The sequence below is a fragment of the Anolis sagrei genome, chromosome 4, assembly GCF_037176765.1.
Source record: "Anolis sagrei isolate rAnoSag1 chromosome 4, rAnoSag1.mat, whole genome shotgun sequence".
NCBI classification, from domain to species: domain Eukaryota; kingdom Metazoa; phylum Chordata; class Lepidosauria; order Squamata; family Dactyloidae; genus Anolis; species Anolis sagrei.
In genome coordinates this window covers 82,743,506-82,761,679 of record NC_090024.1, presented here as the reverse complement: position 1 = coordinate 82,761,679, position 18,174 = coordinate 82,743,506, and the positions used below count along the sequence as shown (strand labels likewise).

Genomic DNA, 18,174 nt, shown 5'->3' with positions numbered 1-18,174 from the left:
CCATCCATCTTGCCCTTGGTCGGCCCCTCTTCCTTTTTCCTTCCATTTTCCCCAGCATCATTGTCTTCTCTAAGCTTTCCTTTCTTCTCATGATGTGGCCAAAGTACTTCATCTTTGCCTCTAATATCTTATCCTGGAACTCACTTCCCAGGGACATCAGACATGCCCCAACTCTGGCAGTCTTTAGGAGGAGCCTGAAAATGTGGTTGTTCCAGTGTGCCTTCCCAGAATAAGGAAACTCTCAGCATTATGTCCTCTAAATGCACTTTACTATGGATTTAGGAATGTCTGCCTGCCCCATCCCTCTCTGAAAACTCTATCCTAGTTCATATTCATCTGTTCATGCTCGGCATTATCTTTAAATTTTAATTATTGCACCTGGCCCAGCCATAGGTTTTAACTGTCGCTGTGTTATTGTTAATGTTTATTGTTTTTTTGTTATGAGTTTTACTTTATTGCTTTGTATTATTTGTTGTTATTGCTTTGTGATTGATGTGTTGTGGGCTCGGCCTCATGTAAGCTACACTGAGTCCCTTGGGAGATAGTAGTGGGGTATAAATAAAGTATTATTATTATTATTATTATTATTATTATTCCCTCCAATGAGCAGTCGGGCTTTATTTCCTGATGTATGGACTGGTTGGATCTTCTCGCGGTCCAAGGCACTCTCAGAACTTTCCTCCAACACCACAGTTCAAAAGCATCTATCTTCCTTCGCTCAGCCTTCCCTAAGATCCAGCTCTCACATCCGTAGGTTACTATGGGGAATACCATTGCTTTAACTATGCAGATCTTTGTTGCCAGTGTGATGTCTCTACTCTTCACTATTTTATCAAGACTGGACATTGCTCTCCTCCCAAGAAGTAAGCGTCTTCTGATTTCCTGGCTACAGTCTGCAGTAATCTTTGCACCTAGAAATACAAAGTCTGTCACGGCCTCCACATTTTCTCCCTCTATTTCCCAGTTGTCAATAATTCTTATTGCCATTTTTTTTTTGTCGTGTCAGGAGCATCCTGTTGTGAGAGAATTGGCCGTCTGCAAGGACGTTGCCCAGGGGACGCCCGGATGATTTTTGATGTTTTATCATCCTTGTGGGAGGCTTCTCTCATGTCCCCGCATAAGGAGCTGGAGCTGATAGAGGGAGCTCAACCGCTTCTCCCCGGATTTGAACCTGCAACCTGTTGGTCTTCAGTCCTGCCAGCACAGGGCTTTAACCCACTGTGCCACTGGGGGCTCAGTTGCCATAATCTTGGGGTTTTTTAAAAATGTTTAACTGCAACCCAGCTTTTGCGCTTTCTTCTTTCACCTTGATTAGAAGGCTCCTCAGCTCCTCCTCACTTTCGGCCATCAAAGTAGTGTCATCTACATATCTAAGGTTGTTAATGTTTCTTCCAGCAATTTTCACCCCAGCCTTGCATTTGTCAAGCCCCATACATCGCATGTTTTCTGCATACAAGTTGAATAGATTGGGAGAGAGTATACGACCCTTTCCCAATCTTGAACCAGTCTGTTGTTCCGTGGTCAGTTCTGACTGTTGCTACTTGGTCCTTATACAGATTCCTCAGGAATAAGGCGATTTATTTATTTATTTAGCAATTTTGTATACCGGTCTTCTCCCTTCTATCGGGGGACTCGGGCCAGTTTCCAACAATAAAATCACAAAACAATCATTAAAAACATCATATAACATATTCAATTAAAATGTTATAACAGCAAAATGCAATCACATAATAACAATGGTCAGTCGTCATAGTGAATTCGTAGCCCATCATTCATCGTCATCTATCCGATCACAGAAATATTGATTCACTCGTCGAAAGCCAAACCCCATAGCCAGGTTTTCACCCGTTTTCTGAACGACAGAATGGAGGGGGCAGTTCTGATCTCCAGTGGGAGAGAGTTCCAGAGTCGAAGGGCCACCACCGAGAAGGCCCTGTCCCACGTCCCCACCAGATGCGCCTGAGAGGCCGGTGGGACCGAGAGCAGGGCCCCTCCAGATGATCTTAACAACCTAGATGGTTCATAGGGGAGAATATGTTCAGACAGGTTCTTGGTGGTATGCCCATACCACCAAGAACTTGCCACAATTTATTATGATCCACACAGTTGAGTCTAGGCATGGGCAATGGGCCCTCCAGGTGTTTTGAACTTCAACTTCCACAACTGACACAGACAAGACAGGAGTTTTAAAGGCATGCTTCCAACTGGATGGGTACAATAATGGTGCTAAGGCTCAGAATGACTCCATCCTGGTCCCTTAGGGCCAGGGTCAGACCTCTTTGGTCAGACCCTTCCATCTAATTGGTTGAGGGTGACGGCGCCTCGACCAATGGCAGCCCGGGAGCCGGGCCCCCCTTTGGCGCAGCCCGGAGGAGCAGGGCGCCAGAGAGAGGAAGAGAAAGAGAGCGAAAGCGAAGCCAAGCCGATCCAGCCTTGCCTGCCTGCCTTGGGCTCCTCCCCCTCTTCCTCCCCGCCCACTTCTCACCACTAGAAGGAGGGAAGGAGGCGGGGGGGCAAGGGGTTCTCCCTCGGCGGCTCTCTCTCCAAACTTCGGGGGCCACCAGGAAAGGTAAGTAGTAGCAGGACAGTCAGGGCGGCCCTAGGGAAGGCAAGGCAGAGGGGGGGGGGGGGGGGGAGACCCTCTTCTGCTGGGAGGGAGGGGAGGAGGAGGAGGGGACGGGAAAACCCAGCCAGAGCGGCAGAGGAAGGAAGGGGAGGGGGGGGAGGAGGCGGAGGCGGGGAGCGCACAGCCTGCATGACCCGCCAGGCGAGGAGGAACCTCCGGGATCTCCGCGTCAGCAGCAGCAGCAGCTCCAGCGCCGGGCATGGCAGGGCCTCTGCAGGGGGGGCTCCGACGGGCGCCTTTGGAAACGCCCCCCACCCTAACTCCCCAATGGAGTCCCATGCTATTTCGTCTTCCCTTGAGTGAACCTCTTGGAGGCCCCTTCTGCTCTGCTCTACACCATCCTGGGTTATCTGCTTTGAACTGGATTATATGAGTTCAATTGTGGGAGTTGAAGTCCAAAACACCTGGAGGGCCGAAGTTTACCCAGGCCTGGGCTACACTGCCAGATAATCCAGGATAAAGACATAATCTGGGATCAGAGGCAATATAGCCATATCTATAGTAAAGGTAAAGATTTTCCCCAGACATTAAGTCTAGTCGTGTCCGACTCATCTCCATTTCTAAGTTGAAGAGCCGGCGTTGTCCACAGACACCTCCAAGGTCATGTGGCCAGCATGACTGCATGGAGCGCTGTTACCTTCCCGCTGGAGTGGTACCTATTGATCTACTCACATTTCCATGTTTTCGAACTGCTGGGTTGGCAGAAGCTGGGGTTAACAGCGGGAGCTCACACTGCTCCCCAGATTTGAACCGGCATGACTGCATGGAGCGCTGTTACCTTCCCACCGAAGCAGTACCTATTGATCTACTCACATTTGCATGTTTTCGAACTGCTCGGTTGGCAGAAGCTGGTGCTAACAGCAGAAGCTTACCCCGCTCCCCGGATTCGAACCGGTGACCTTTGGGTCCGCAAGTTCAACAGCTCAGTGGTTAAACCCACTACGCCACCGGGGGCTCCATATCCATATATATATGTATTATTTTTATATGGATTTTCCCCTCACATGTTTGCAAGTCTCTGCAAATCCTATATAGATATAGATATTGATAAATATCTAGAGGCACCTATATATCTGTATATTTTTGTGTGTGTTTATTATATATAAAAATAATTTTATCTATGAATTTTCACCTCACATGTTTGCAAGTCTTTGCAAATCCTATATATATGTGTGTGTGTATATAATTATATCTATATAGGGCTTTCCTCTCCTTCAGATGATTTTTTTTTTCATATCAGGAGCGACTTGAGAAAGTGCAAGTCGCTTCTGGTGTGAGAGAAGTGGCTGTCTGCAAGGACGTCGCCCAGGGGATGCCCGGATGTTTTGATGTTTTGCCATCCTTGTGGGAGGCTTCTCTCATGTCCCCGCATGGGGAGCTGGAGCTGGAGCTGCCAGAGGGAGCTCATCCGCGCTCTCCCTGGATTCGAGCCTCCGACCAGTCCTACCAGCACAAAAGGAGCCCCCATTGTGCCACTGGGGATCCTTTTTACCTCTCAGGATGCCTGCCATTGATGTGGGAGCTTGGAGTTTGACGAAGCAGAAAAGGCCGAAGGCCTTGTCAAACTACAACTTCCAGGGTTGCTCCTGGACACAGCATATTGTTTGAGAGCCCAGAAATGCTGGACCACTCGAACATCATGTCAGACGACACAGAGAATCCTTTGAAATCCACAAGTATGTGGACAATTTCAACAGAAAGGAGGAAACCATGAAAATGGACAAAATCTGGCTACCAGTATTAACAAAAAGCTAAAATCAGGACAGTAAATAAAGAGCAACATTCAAAAAACAGGGGAATTCCATGTATGAATCAATCAGGGCCAGCTAACACCCCCCCCCCCAAAGGATTCCCCCAGATAGGAAGCAGGCAGACCTTGAAACTGCAAGGCTATTAATTGCTAATCAAGGTGGCCAGTTGCAATATTCTCACTTGCCTCAAACTGACAAAAGTTCTTTCTCTCATCCTGGACATTATTCTACAGATATATAAACTTCACTTGTCTAGTTTCCAACAGATTTCACAGCCTCTGAGATCTATCTATCTATCTATCTATCTATCTATCTATCTATCTATCTATCATCTACCTACCTATCTATCTATCTACATATCTATCTATCTATATATGGCTGGAGTTATACTTTACAATGTACCTGTTTTGACTTAAATACACATTCAACTTAAGAACAAGCCTAAAGAACCTCTCTGTGTGCATAAGGCTCAATGTACACAAACATTTCGTGCACAAAATTATTTAAAATATTGTGCATAAAATTACCTCCAGAAAATGCATATAAGGTGCATATGAAGCACAAACAAAATATGTTTTAGACTAGATTCTTGTCACCAAGATGTCTAATATGTACAGACAAATATTCCAAAATCTGGGGGAAATCCAAAATACTTCTGGTCCCGGTTTTCAATAAGGAGAGATTCAACCTGCATTCAGCTTCTGCCTCACTACTGCCAACCCTGCAAATCATACAATTTGCAAATAGTTACAAAGAAAGGTGTCTTGGAGACCTTGTTATTGTCTCCTCCACATTTTATCTTCCAAGCGAGGTGTACACCAGATAAAATGTGGAGGAGATAATAACAAACTTCAGCATGTAAACTCAGCCACAGGATAGATGACCAAAGATATGAAGCATGTGCACACTTCTTAGATTGCCTGGGAGAGCAAAAGGTTTTTACCTGGTTTGTTTTGGTACGTTTTCATTTCCCATCTATGGTGACCTTGAGAAAAATCTATAACAGCATTTCCTTGGCAAGATTCGTTCAGAGGGTGATTGCCTCTGAGGCCGAGAGAGTGTGACTTGTGCAAGGTTACCCCATTGTTTTTTTTAAAATAAAAATAATTGGGTAAACATATATAGAATTGCGCTGTGTGAGAGAGATGGGATTACATTGGCTGATACAGAACGGCTGCTAGATTTCCAAAAACAGTATCTAATAATGTGTTGTTAAAGGCTTCCATGGCTGGAATCACTGGGTTGTTGTGAGTGTTCTGAGCTGTATGGCCATGTTCCAGAAGCATTCTCTTCTGACATTTTGCCCACATCTATGGCAAGCATCCCCAGAGGTTATGAGGTTTGCTGGAAACTAGGCAAGAGGGGTTTATATATCAGTCCAGGGTGGGAGAAAGATCTCTTGTCTATTTGAGGCAAGTGTGAATGTTGCAGTTCGCCAGTTTGATTATTTTTTTTATTTATTTACTACATTTATATGCTGCACCTCTCACCCCAAAGGGGACTCAGAGCGGCTTACAGGATATAATTGTTTCAGACGTGTGCACTTTTTTATTTGGAGTACATTCTGGTCTTGATGTAAATACAATTGAAACAAGGAGTCATTCAATAGGTGTTGCTATGGCCGGGCAGTTAGGCCACTGAAGTACTCTCGCTTCAAGGTTGTGTGGCCATGAAGGTTGTTGTAGGAGTTGTAGGGCAGCATTATTATTTCTTTATTAATCATTTATCAATTATTACCATTGAATGGTCTTGCAGCTTCAAAGCCTGGCTGCTTCCTGCCTGGGGGAATCCTTTGTTGGAAGGTGGCCCTGATGATTTCCTGTCTGGAATGCCCCTGTTTTTTTAGTGTTGCTCTTTATTTACTGTCCTGATTTTAGAGGGTTTTTTTTAAATACTGGTAAATAAATAAAGAGCAAGACATGGAAAAAAAAAACAGGGAAATTGCAGACAGGAAACAATCAGGGCCAGCTAATAACTCCCAACAAAGAATTCCCACCTGACAGGAAACAGCCAGGCTTTGAAGCTGCAAGGCCATTCAATGCTAATCAAGCTGGCCAATTGTAATATTTGCACTTGCCTGAAACAGACAAGAGTTCTTTCTCTCACCCTGGACATTCCACAGATATACAAACTCCAATTGCATAGTTTCCAATAGATCTCACAACCTTTGAGGATGCCTGCCATAGATGTGGGCGAAATGTCAGGCAAGAATGGGACATGGACATAAAGCCCGGAAAACTCCCAGCAACCCAATATAATAATAATAATAATAATAATAATAATAATAATAATAATAATGATCGGCACACTGGGTGCAGTGCCTAAAGACCTTGGCCTGCACTTAAACACAATTGGCGCTGAAAAGATTACCATCTGCCAGCTGCAAAAGGCCACCTTACTGGGATCTGCACACATTATTCGGTGATACATCACACAGTCCTAGACACTTGGGAATTGTCTGACGTGTGATCCAATACAACAGCCAGCAGAGTGTCTGCTGTGGACTCATCTTGTTGTTTTAATAATAATAATAATAATAATAATAATAATAATAATAATAATGCTTTATTTATATCACGCCCCCTCTCCCCAAGGAGACCCAGGGCAGCTTACAACAAGGAAGAACAGAATAAATAATAGTAATCACACAAAAAAATTAAGTCCAAACAACAAATCAAAAAAACTAATCATAATACATAAGGCAAAGCAAAACAATAAACATGTTAGTTACAACTCAAAAACAACAATAATAAATATAGGACTACATAATACTTTGATTTTTACTCAGTTGAGGTATTCTGTGAAGCACCTAGGATTTTAGCGTATAGTTGTGAGTGAATTAAGTACTGAAAACAACAGAAGGCCATCTCATTTCTCAGAACCACCCCCCCCCCCCCACCCTCACCACTTTGTATTTGATACTCTCATGAAGCAGGCCATTGCTGATCATAGAAAGTATATAACTATATCAAATGGCATTCGGTTTTGTGGTCTACAATAACTCTAATTTCTCTGTGTGGATTACACACTATTTACTTTTGATGTGGTATTTTTATAATGGCCCCATACCATGAAGTTGGTTTCTAGGTCAGCTGGCTTTGTTTGATCCAGCTTCACAGTTTGGTCTTTTTTTCTTTGGTGCCAGCATCAATCCAGATATAGCAGGCATGGGCAAACGTGGGCCTTCCGGTAGGCTGTTAGGAATTATGGGAGTTGAAGTCCAAAACACCCGGAGGGCCCAAGTTTGCCCATGCCTGGGATATAGGCATCACACAGATAACGTATCTGCTGTGGAATATAAAGATTATTATTATTATTATTGTTATCTTCACAATATTTCCAATGCTTTAGGATTCTGGATTCAAATCCCCACTTGGCCATGAAAAAACACTAGGTGACCTAAGACAAGTCACACCCTTAGTCTCAGATAACCCTATGGTAAGATCACATTAAAAAGGTAAAGGTTTCCCCTTGACACTAAGTCTAGTCGTATCCGACTCGGGGGGGGGGGGGGTGGTGGTGCTCATCTCCATTTCTAAGCTGAAGAGCCGGCATTGTCCGTAGATGCCTCCAAGGTCATGTGGCCAGCATGACTGCATAGATTGCCGTTACCTTCCTGCCGAAGTGGTACCTATTGATCTCACATTTGCATGTTCTTAAACATTGTATGATGCTTTAGACCAGGCGTCCTCAAACTTTTTAAACAGAGGGCCAGGTCACAGTCCATCAAAATGTTGGAGGGCTGGATTATAATTTGGAAAAAAGGAATAGTAACTCAATTATTGTTAAATGAAAAGTTGCTTGTCAATATTTTTAGAATACAATAAAATTTCAGCTTCCAAAATGGCAATTTCTATGTTGCAGGAGATTCTTCATCAATACATAACTATTCCTGACGTTATGAACTAATGAAGAATCTCCTGGAATACAGAAATTGTTATTCTGGAAGTTTAAGTTTCTTTGTGTTTATAGTATATTGATAAGCAACCTTTCATTTATAAATAATTACTAATCCGTCTAGTTACTGTTCCCATGTTACGTTTATTGTGATTTGCAATTTACAGTTTTCTATGTTTGTTGTTATAGATATCTGTGCATGTTACACTTTGTTGGAAACTAGGCAAGTGTGGAATGTCCAGGATAGGAAAGAGCTTTTGCCTGTTTGAAACAAGTGTGAATGTTGCAATTGGCCAGCTTGATTAGCATTGAATGGCCTTGCAGCTTCAAAGCCTGGCTGCTTCCTGCCTGGGGGAATCTTTTGTTGGGAGGTGTTCGATGGCCCTGATGGTTTCCTGTCTGGAATTCCCGTTTTTTAGTGTTGCTCTTTATTTACTGTTCTGATTTTAGAGGTTTTTAATACTGGTAAATAAATAAAGAGCAAGATGCGGAAAAACCAGGGGAATTGCAGACAGGAAACAATCAGGGCCAGCTAATACCTCCCAACTTCAAAGTTGCAGCTTCAAAGCCTGGTTGCTTCCTGCCTGGGGGAATCCTTTGTTGGAAGATGTTAGCTGGCCCTGGTTGATTTTTGTCTGCAATTCCCCTGTTTGTTTGTCTGTTTGTTTTTTTTTTTTGTTTTTTTTTTTGGTGCTGCTCTTCATTTACTGACCTCATTTTAGAGTTTTTCATACTGTTAGCCAGATTTTCTTCATTTTCCTGTTTTTTTCTCCTTCCTGCTGAAATTGTCCACATGTTTGTGGATTTCAAAGACTTCTCTATGTAGTTGTTTGAGTGGTCCAGCATTTCTGGGCTCTCAAACAATATGCTGTGTCCAGGAGCAACCCTGGAAGTTGTAGTTTGACAAGGTTTTCGGCCTTCTCTGCCCATGATTCCATTATATTCTTTGAATTGGGACTCAGATAACCCAGTGCAAAGCAGAGATTGTGGGGTTTTCTGCCTCGATAGTCTGAGTTCCATGGCTGTGTGGAGGACAGTGAGCAGGGGTGTCAAACTGCATCAGTTTTCCAGTGTGGAGTCCCAACTGAGGCCAAGGTTTCTGAGGACGCAACCGCAGGGATTCCCCAAAAGGCGGGACGTTTCTTTTACAATGCCCCGCCTTTGTAAGAGCGAAGGAAGCCTTGACAAAGGGTGCAAGAAGGAGAAGGGGGTGGAGTGGCGAAGGAAAAACCCCAACTCCTAAGTTTGGACTTTGGCGCCTGGCCCTTTATTTCCCCCTCGCCAGGAAGCCAGGAAACCCCCTCGGAGACCCCTCCCTCCCCCTCCCTCCCTCCTCCCATCCAGGCCCTCCCCGGCAGACAGGGGGAAGGGGGCGGGGCCCGGGAGACCCGATGACGTCACCCGGCCCGCTTCCTGCAATAGAAAGTGAGCGAAGGTAACGCAACCCCCCGCCTGGCTTTTTTCACCCCCTGATTATCGTTGATTTCCCCCCTTTCCTTTTGCCCTCGGGTCCCCAGCACTGAAGGCGCTTCCCCGGGGGGGAGAGAGGGGGAGGAGAGGGAGAAGAAAGGAAAGGGTGGGGGGAGGCAGCACAAGGAGAGAGAGAGACAGAGGGAGGGAAGACCGGCCCAGCCCCACTTTCCCCTTTCTAGACCCCCACAGCCCTCCTTTGAAGCCTTCTCACATGCCCAGTATGCTCTTTATTTGCAGCCACCATATGCTTGCCGCCCCCTTTGGCCCTCTGGGGTCTATTTACCTATTTATGAACCCCTCTTTCACAGCCAGCAACATTTGGGGGTGGCTTTTGTGGGGAGAAGGCTTGAGGGCAAATGCAGGGTCCCATAAAGGGTGGGAAGGGGCTTATTGGAGGGGTGGGTGCATTGCCCCACTTTGCCATTCCTCTCAAGTGGGCAGGAAGACCTGGCTGGACTGTTTGGAATTGCACCTCAACATTAGGAGGAACTTCCTGATGTCAGAGCTGGGAGTATGGTGAGGTCTATAAGCACAGGCTGATGGCCTTCTGTTGGGAGTGCTTTGATTGTATCTCCTTCCATGGCAGAATGAAGTTAGAGTGGATAGCTCAGGCATGAGCAAACTTTGGCCCTCTAGGTGTTTTGGATTTCAATTCTCACAATTCGGCTGTTAGGAATTGTGGGAGTTGGAGTCCAAAACACCCGGAGGGCCGAATTTTGTAGGCTGTTAGGAATTGTGGGAGTTGGAGTCCAAAACATCCCGAGGGCCAAAAATTTGTAGGCTGTTAGGAATTGTGGGAGTTGGAGTCCAAAACACCTGGAGGGCCAAAATATGTATGCTGTTAGGAATTGTGGGAGTTGGAGTCCAAAACACCTGGAGGGCCAAAATTTGTAGGCTGTTAGGAATTGTGGGAGTTGGAGTGCTTAACATTTGGAGGGCCAAAGTTTGTAGGCTGTTAGGAATTGTGGGAGTTGGAGTCTAATCATGGCTCTCCCCCAGTATGCTCTTTGTTTGCAGCCACCCCATGCTTGCTGCCCCCTTTGGCCCTCTGGGGTCTATTTACCCATTGGGTTCCTCTCCATGAGCCTCTCTTTCACAGCCTGCAACATTTGGGGGTGGCCTTTGTGGGAAGAAGACAAATTGTGGGAGTTGGAGTCCAAAACACCTGGAGGGCCGAATTTTGTGGGCTGTTAGAAATTGTGGGAGCTGGAGTCCAAAATACCTGGAACGCTAAAGTTTGTAGGCTGTTAGGAATTGTGGGAGCTGGAGTCCAAAACACCCTGAGGACCAAATTTTGTAAGTGTTATGAATTGTGGGAGTTGGAGTCCAAAACACCTGGAGGGCTGAAATTTGTAGGCTGTTATGAATTGTGGGAGTTGGAGTCCAAAACACCCGGAGGGCCGAAGTTTGCCATTGGTTGGGATAGCTCTTGTGGACTCTTCCAACTCTAGGCTGCTTCAATAGTATAGTCTCAATGGTAGGAAGTCATAGAGTCCCATTGATTCTGCTGGGAAAAGACTAATTCTAAGCAATACAACTCAAGAGATATATTGTCCAGAATGGCATGTAAAATGGCTGGTTTTGTTTGGCTTGGAGAAAAGAAGCTTGAGCGGGGACACGAGAGCTGTGTTTAAGTATCGGAAAGATGTCTCATTGGGGAAGGGGTAAGCTTTTGACTAGGTTAAGGAGCAATGCATTTCAGTGGCAGACAAAGAGATTCCACCTGAACATTAGGAAGAACTTTGTGATGGTAAGAGCTGCCTGGGAATATGATGGCTTTCCCTTCTCTGGAGACCAGATGGCCATCTGTTGGGTGTGCTTTGATTGTGTGTCCCTGCATGGCAGGAAGGGGAACTTGAGTGGAAACTCCTTCCTTGGAGGCTGGATGGCCATTTGTCAGGGGTACTTTGATTGTGCTTTTCCTGCATGGCAGGGGGTTGGTCTAGATGACCCATGTGGTCTCATCCAACTCTATTATTCCATGATTCTATGGCATTTTTAGGGTCTTGCTGATTGGCAGGGCATGTGAAAGGGAGCCAATGAAGGTGGGTGTTCAGCTAAAGTGTTGTTTTTTTTTGGGGGGGGGCACTTTTCCGAGATGTTTTGAAGAGGAAAACTGGGACTTAAACATGACTCTTGTTGCTGTTTTGGAAGAAGGAAGTGGCGCTGATGTCACAAGCGATGCCTTGTGTCCATGGAAGGTAAGGCTGACTGGGCCACATGGTGTTGGGAGTCACGGAGGGTGTGGTGCTTGGAAGGGAAAGCCCTCCGCATGTGGAGAGAGTGAGCAGTGGCTTGGGCTGGCTTTTCCCTTGCTTCTTCCTTCCCAGGGGCACCAAGGGGCGTGTGTGCCTCTCTCTGTGGGCATGTGGCAGAGCACGTGTCCTGGAGGAAGCAAGGCCTGGTTTTTTTTAGCCCTAGCAGGGTTTCTAAGGCAAAGGAGGTCGATGTGTTGTCAAAGACTTTTGTGGGTTGCTGTGGGTTTTCCGGGCTTTATGGCCATGTTCCAGAAGCATTCCCTCCTGACATTTTGCCAACATCTATGGCAGACATCCTCAGAGGTTGAGGGATCTGTTGGAAACTAGGCAAGTAAGGTTTATATATCTGTGGAATGTCCAGGGTGGGAGAAAGAAGAAGGTCTCTTTGCAACCCTAGAAGGCCGCTGCCAGGCAGAATATACTTCAGAACCCCATAATTAGTAAAGCCACAGCAGTGATTCCAAAGTGGTTGTGCCAGGCTTCAACTCCTGGAGGCTTGGACCTGAGACATTTGCTTTTAGGCAGTGGTTTTCAACCTTCCTTAATGCTGTGACCCTTAATACAGTTCCTCATGTTGTGATGACCTCCAACCATACAATTATTTTCGTTGCTACTTCATAACTGTAATTTTGCTGCTGTTATAAATCATAATGTAAATATCTGATATGCAGGATGCATTTTCATTCACAGGACCAAATTTGGCACAAATACCTGATACACCCAAATTTGCATACTGTTGGGATTGGGTGGGGGGAATTGATTTTGTCATTTGGGAGTTGTAGTTGCTAGAATTTATAGCACACCTACAATCAAAGAGCATTCTAAACTCCACCAATGATGGAATTGAACCAAACTTAGCACACATAACTCCCATGACCAGGAGAAAATCCTGGAAGGGTTTGGTGGGCATTGACCTTGAGTTTTGGTGTTGTAGTTCACCTACATCCAGAGAGCATTGTTGACTCAAACAATGATGGATCTGGACCAAACTTAGCACAAATCCTCAATATGCCCAAATTGAACACTGGTGGAGTTTGGGGAAAATAGAACCTTGATATTTGGGAGTTGGAGTTGCTGGGATTTATAGTTCACCTACAATCAAATATCATTCTGAACTCCACCAACGATAGAATTGGGCCAAATTTCCCACACAGAACTCCCATGACCAACATAGGATGATGGTCTTTGGCGACCCCTCCAGGGGTCCTGGCCCCCAGATAAGAAATGCTGCTTCAAGGCTATGCCCAACTTGTTAGGTTCAGCATGGGCAAACTTGGGCCTTCCAAGTGTTTTGGACTTCATCTCCCACAACAGCCTCAGGCTCTTTCCTTTTACCCCTTAGCCACTTAACCAGCCTGAGTGGGAGTTGGAATCCAAAACACCCGGAGGGACGATGTCTGTAGGCTGTTAGGAATTGTGGGAGTTGGAGTCCAAAACACCTGGCGGGAGGGCTGAATTTTGCAGATGTCTGTGTTAGGTGGTTAGAAAGCTTCCAGGATATGACTCATTGTGTGACTTCGCCATATAGAACCCTAGTGTTGGAGGAGATCAGGAAGACCATCCAGACCAACTCCCTACTGTGCAGGCAGGCTGTCTCGTCCAAAACACCTGGAGGGAGGACTGAAGTTTGCCCATGCCTGTGTTAGGTGGTTGTAAAGCTTTCAGGATATGACTCATTGTGTGAACACTTTATATAGAACCCTAGAGTTGGAGGAGGCCAGAAGGACCATCCAGTCCAATTCCCTACTGTACAGGCTGTCTTGCAGTCTGAAACACCTGGAGAGAGGGCCAAAGTTTGCCCATGCTTGTGCTAGGTGGTTGTAAAGCTTCCAGGATATGAGTCATTGTGTGAACTCTTTATATAGAACCCTAGAGTTGGAGGAGCCCAACTCCCAACTATGCAGACTGTCTTGAAGTCCAAAACACCTGGAGGGAGGTCCAAAGTTTGTCCATGCCTGTGTTAGCTGGTTAGAAGGCTTCCAGGATATGACTCATTGAGTGTGAACTCTTCATATAGAATCCTAGAGTTGGAGGAGGCCAGGAGGACCATCCAGCCCAACTCCCAACTGTGCAGGCAGGCTGTCTTGAAGTCCGACACACATGAAGGGAGGGCTGAAGTTTGCCCATACCTGTGTTAGGTGGTTAGAAAGCTTCCAGGATATGACTCACTGTGTGAACTCTTCATACAGAAGTGTTGGAGGAGATTAGGAGGACCATCCAGCCCAATTCCCTACTGTGCAAGCTGTCGAAGTCCAAAACACCTGGAGGGAAGGCCGAGGCCAGGAGGACCATCCAACCCAAGTCTGTAGGCTGCCTTGAAGTCCAAAACACTTGGACGAAGGGCTGAAGTTTGCCCATGCCTGTGTTAGGTGGTTGTAAAGCTTCTAGGATATGACTCATTGTGTGAACTGTTTATATAGAACCCTAGAATTGGAGGAGACCAGGAAGACCATCCAGCCCAACTCCCTACAGTGCAGGCTGCCTTTGTGAGGAGTGGCTGGTGCCCTGTGCGTTGGCGTGGGACTTCTTTGCAGGGCTCTATATGCGGGGACAAGGCTGTGGGTCTTGGGAGGGAGGGGAGGGGATGGGGTTGAGCGCAGGGTCAGCCTTGCGCTGGAGGGGAGCGGAGGAGGAGGAGGAGGGACCCAGGCGCCGGCGTCGCTGTCTCCTGCCTGCTGCTGCTGCTGCTGCTGCTCCTCCTCCTCCTCCTCCTCGCCGCCTTGGGCTGCCTTCCGAGCAGGTGGGAGGGGGAGTGGGAGGGAGGGAGGAAAGGAGGAGGGAGGGGCTGGGCGGGAAAGAGAGAGAGAGAGTCTCCCCTTCCCAGCAGCCAAAGGAGGGACCGACCCATGGGCACAAAGTCCCCTTTGATCCAGCATGGAAGGGGTCTGGGTCTGGGCCAACGATTGGGAGAAGCTTTCCTGGCAGGTCCTGCAAGGTAGGCAGACGGGCAAAGGGTTTGGGTGGCATCATCCCCTGGTCCTTCCTTCCTTCCTTCCCTCCTCCTCCTTCCTTTCCCCCCTTTTCTCCTTCTCCCTCTTGGCCCAGCCTCCCTCCCCTCTTCCTCCTCCTCCTCCTGGCGTGTGTGCTTTGCTTTGTTCAGCCCTGCGTCGTCGCAGCAGCAGCAGCAGCAGAGGGGTTTTCCCAGGCTCCTCCCTCCCCTCCAGATCCATTCATGTTTTTTCCCTCCTTGCCGCTGCGCCCTCGTTGCGTCTTCCTTCCCCCTCTCCCTCCCTCCCCCCCCTTGCGCTCTTTCCAGACCCATTCCCTTCCCCACATCAGCCAAATCCGGGAAAGGGAGACCTCTGGGTGTCAGGCTTGTTTTCTTCCTTGGGGTGCGCTCCCAAGGAAAGGGGGAAAGGAGTGGAGGGGGGGGGGGGGGGAGGAATCCTGCTGGTGGCCAACGGAAGTACTCCTTGCAAAGTGTAAATATTATGTAATGTGCTTTTCAGTGGGTTGGATCCAAACAGCCCACAATTATGAGCGGGAAGGAAACCAGTGCTCAGGTCTCTCTTTCTGTCTTTCTAATTGCTGGAGACTTAACCAGCCAGTTCTTGGGCTCGATCAACCAGTGGCCCTGGTCGTTTGGGAAATGTGGAAACCTTACTGTCTTTGCCAAGTTATTGCTAACCCTAGCAAACGTGGATGGCCCCATGAGCAGGCTCAACCGCATAGATCAGTGCTTCTCAACCTGTGGGACCCCAGGTGTTTAGCTACTTCATCACATTAGGGAATGAATCCACTTTCAATCTGGTTTCTGCCTTCTGCAGAATTCTGGGGTTTGTAGTTCAGTGAGGCTGTTAAAGGCTTCTCCCCAGGCCCGTAACCAGAATTTTGTTTGGGGGGGGGGCTGAGTTTGGTGGGGGGGGTGAGTCTGAGTGAAAGAGGGTCTGCCCTAGCAAACCTTTTGTATCGTTACCCCAATACCCCCATGCATATGGGATATATTGAGCATGGTGATCAGATCATGATATTAATAAACATAACAGTTTAAATAATGTACCAGTAAGGCCTTCTCGCGGACCACCATGAGAATTTCGGGGGGGGGGGGCTGAAGCCCCCCCAGCCCCCCCCCCCCCCGGGCTACATTCCTGCTTCTCCCTAAACAATTTTTGGGAATTGGTTATAACGGAAATAGAAAAAAATAAACTAACCATCCCCTGCCACGCATTGCTGTGGCCCAGTCTGGTGATCTGGAAAATAAAGTAATTTTGGTAATGTCAGGAGTAACTTGAGAAACTGCAAGTCGCTTCTGGTGTGAGAGAATTAGCCGTCTGGAAGGAGACGCCCAGGGGACGCCCGGATATTGTGATGTTTTAACATCCTTGTGGGAGGCTTCTCTCATGTCCCCGCGTGAGGAGCTGGAGCTGATAGAGGGAGCTCATTCGCGCTCTCCCCGGATTTGAACCTGCGACCTGTCGGTCTTCAGTCCTGCCAGCACAGCGGTTTAACCCACTACAAGACCGGGGGGTTCTTAATAAAGTAATGAGAAAATTTTGGTTTCTAATATATGTAATGTCTTGATGCTTGTGGGTAAACAGTATCTCTTGCTCTTTCTTTCTCAGTGTTGATGTGGAGATTGTTTAGTTTGCCTACTCTGGAACATGCAACATATAATTGTCCTTTTTTAAGGGTCCCTTTCAAATCTATGATACTATATCTGTCATAAACGTGTGTGTGTGTGTGTGAGTGAGTGAGTGAGTGTGTGAATCATATATATCGATCTGTATCTATGGCTGTATTACTCTTTGTCAGGACTTTGGTTATGTTTTGTTGCCCCGGTGAAGGGAGTTGGTAGGCCTTAAGTATTTTCTGTTGGTCATGGAGGTTCTGTGTGGGAAGTTTGCCACAATTATGTCGTCGTAGGGCTCAGAACACTTATTGATTGTAGGTGAAGTATAAATCCCAGCAACTACAACTCCCAAATGTTAATGTTATTTTCCCCAAACTCCATCTGTGTTCCTATTTGGGCATATGGAATATTTGTGCCAGGTTTGGTCCAGATCCATCATTGTTTGAGTCCACAATGCTCTCTGAATGTAGGTGAACTACAACTCCCAAACTCAATGTCAATGCCCACCAAACCCTTCTAGTGTTTTCTATTGGTCATGGGAGTTATGTGTGCCAAGTTTGGTTCAATTCCATCGTTGGTGGAGTTCAGAATGCTCTTGGATTGCAGGTGAACTCTAAATCCCAACAATTACAACTCCCAAATGACTAAATCAATTTTTGAGTGATGGTCACTCCTTGGGTTAGTAGGTGTCTTGTGGCCAAATTTAGTGGCAATTCATCCAGTGGTTTTTGAGTTATGATGACACTCAAAACAAACAGAGCATTTATATATAGATAGATATATAAAATAGGAGCCCTCGGTGGCTTGGCGCAGTGGCAGGCCCATAGCCAGGATTTTGATTCCGGGGGGGGGGGGGGGGGGTGTGGACTGACGACTGAGTTTGACTGAGGATATACCCTAGCAAACCTTTTGTATCATTATCCCAGTACCCCATGCATATGGGATATATTGAGCATAGTGATCAGATCATAATATGAATAAATATAACAGTATAAATAATGTACCAGTAAGGTCTTCTCGCAGACCACCCTCGCAGACCCCCCCCCCCCCGGCTACATGCCTGCACCGTGGATTAAACTGCTAAGCTGCTGAGCTTGTTGACTGAAAGGTTGCAGGGTCGAATCTGGGGAGTGGCGTGAGCTTCCGCTGTCAACCTCAGCTTCTGCCAACCTAGCAGTTCGAAAACATGCAAATGTGAGTAGATCAATAGGTACTGCTTCGGCAGGACGGTAATGGCGCTCCATGCAGTCATGCCGGTTCGAATCTGGGGAGCGGTGTGAGCTCCCGCTGTCAACCCCAGCTTCTGCCAACCTAGCAGTTCGAAAACATGCAAATGTGAGTAGATCAATAGGTACCATTCCAGCGGGAAGGTAACGGTGCTCCATGTAGTCATGTCGGCTACATGACCTTGGAGGCGTCTACAGACAACGCCGACTCTTCAGCTTAGAAATGGAGATGAGCACCAACCTTCAGAGTTGGACATGACTAGGCTTAATGTCATGGGGAAATCTTTACCTTTAGAAAATATTATGGATATAAAAATTAGAAGGAATCCAGTAGAAATATTACTTTCAATTGAAAAAGAGGATGGGAAAATAG

The 18,174-nt window shown here is 46.7% G+C and overlaps 1 protein-coding gene across 3 annotated transcripts in view; it reads left to right on the top strand.

The window, feature by feature from the left end:
• The first annotated feature begins 2,385 nt into the window (after positions 1-2,385).
• Positions 2,386-18,174, top strand: part of HIVEP1 (HIVEP zinc finger 1) — a 122,010-nt gene continuing 106,221 nt past the window's right edge. The window contains exon 1 of one of the 3 annotated variants that reach the window (XM_060774817.2): positions 2,386-2,569. The gene's annotated coding sequence lies outside the window, so the exon portion shown is untranslated. Of the gene's footprint in view, positions 2,570-9,645; positions 9,710-14,833; positions 14,941-18,174 lie in introns of those variants that run through there. The other 2 variants (XM_060774818.2, XM_060774816.2) reach the window with 2 other exon arrangements.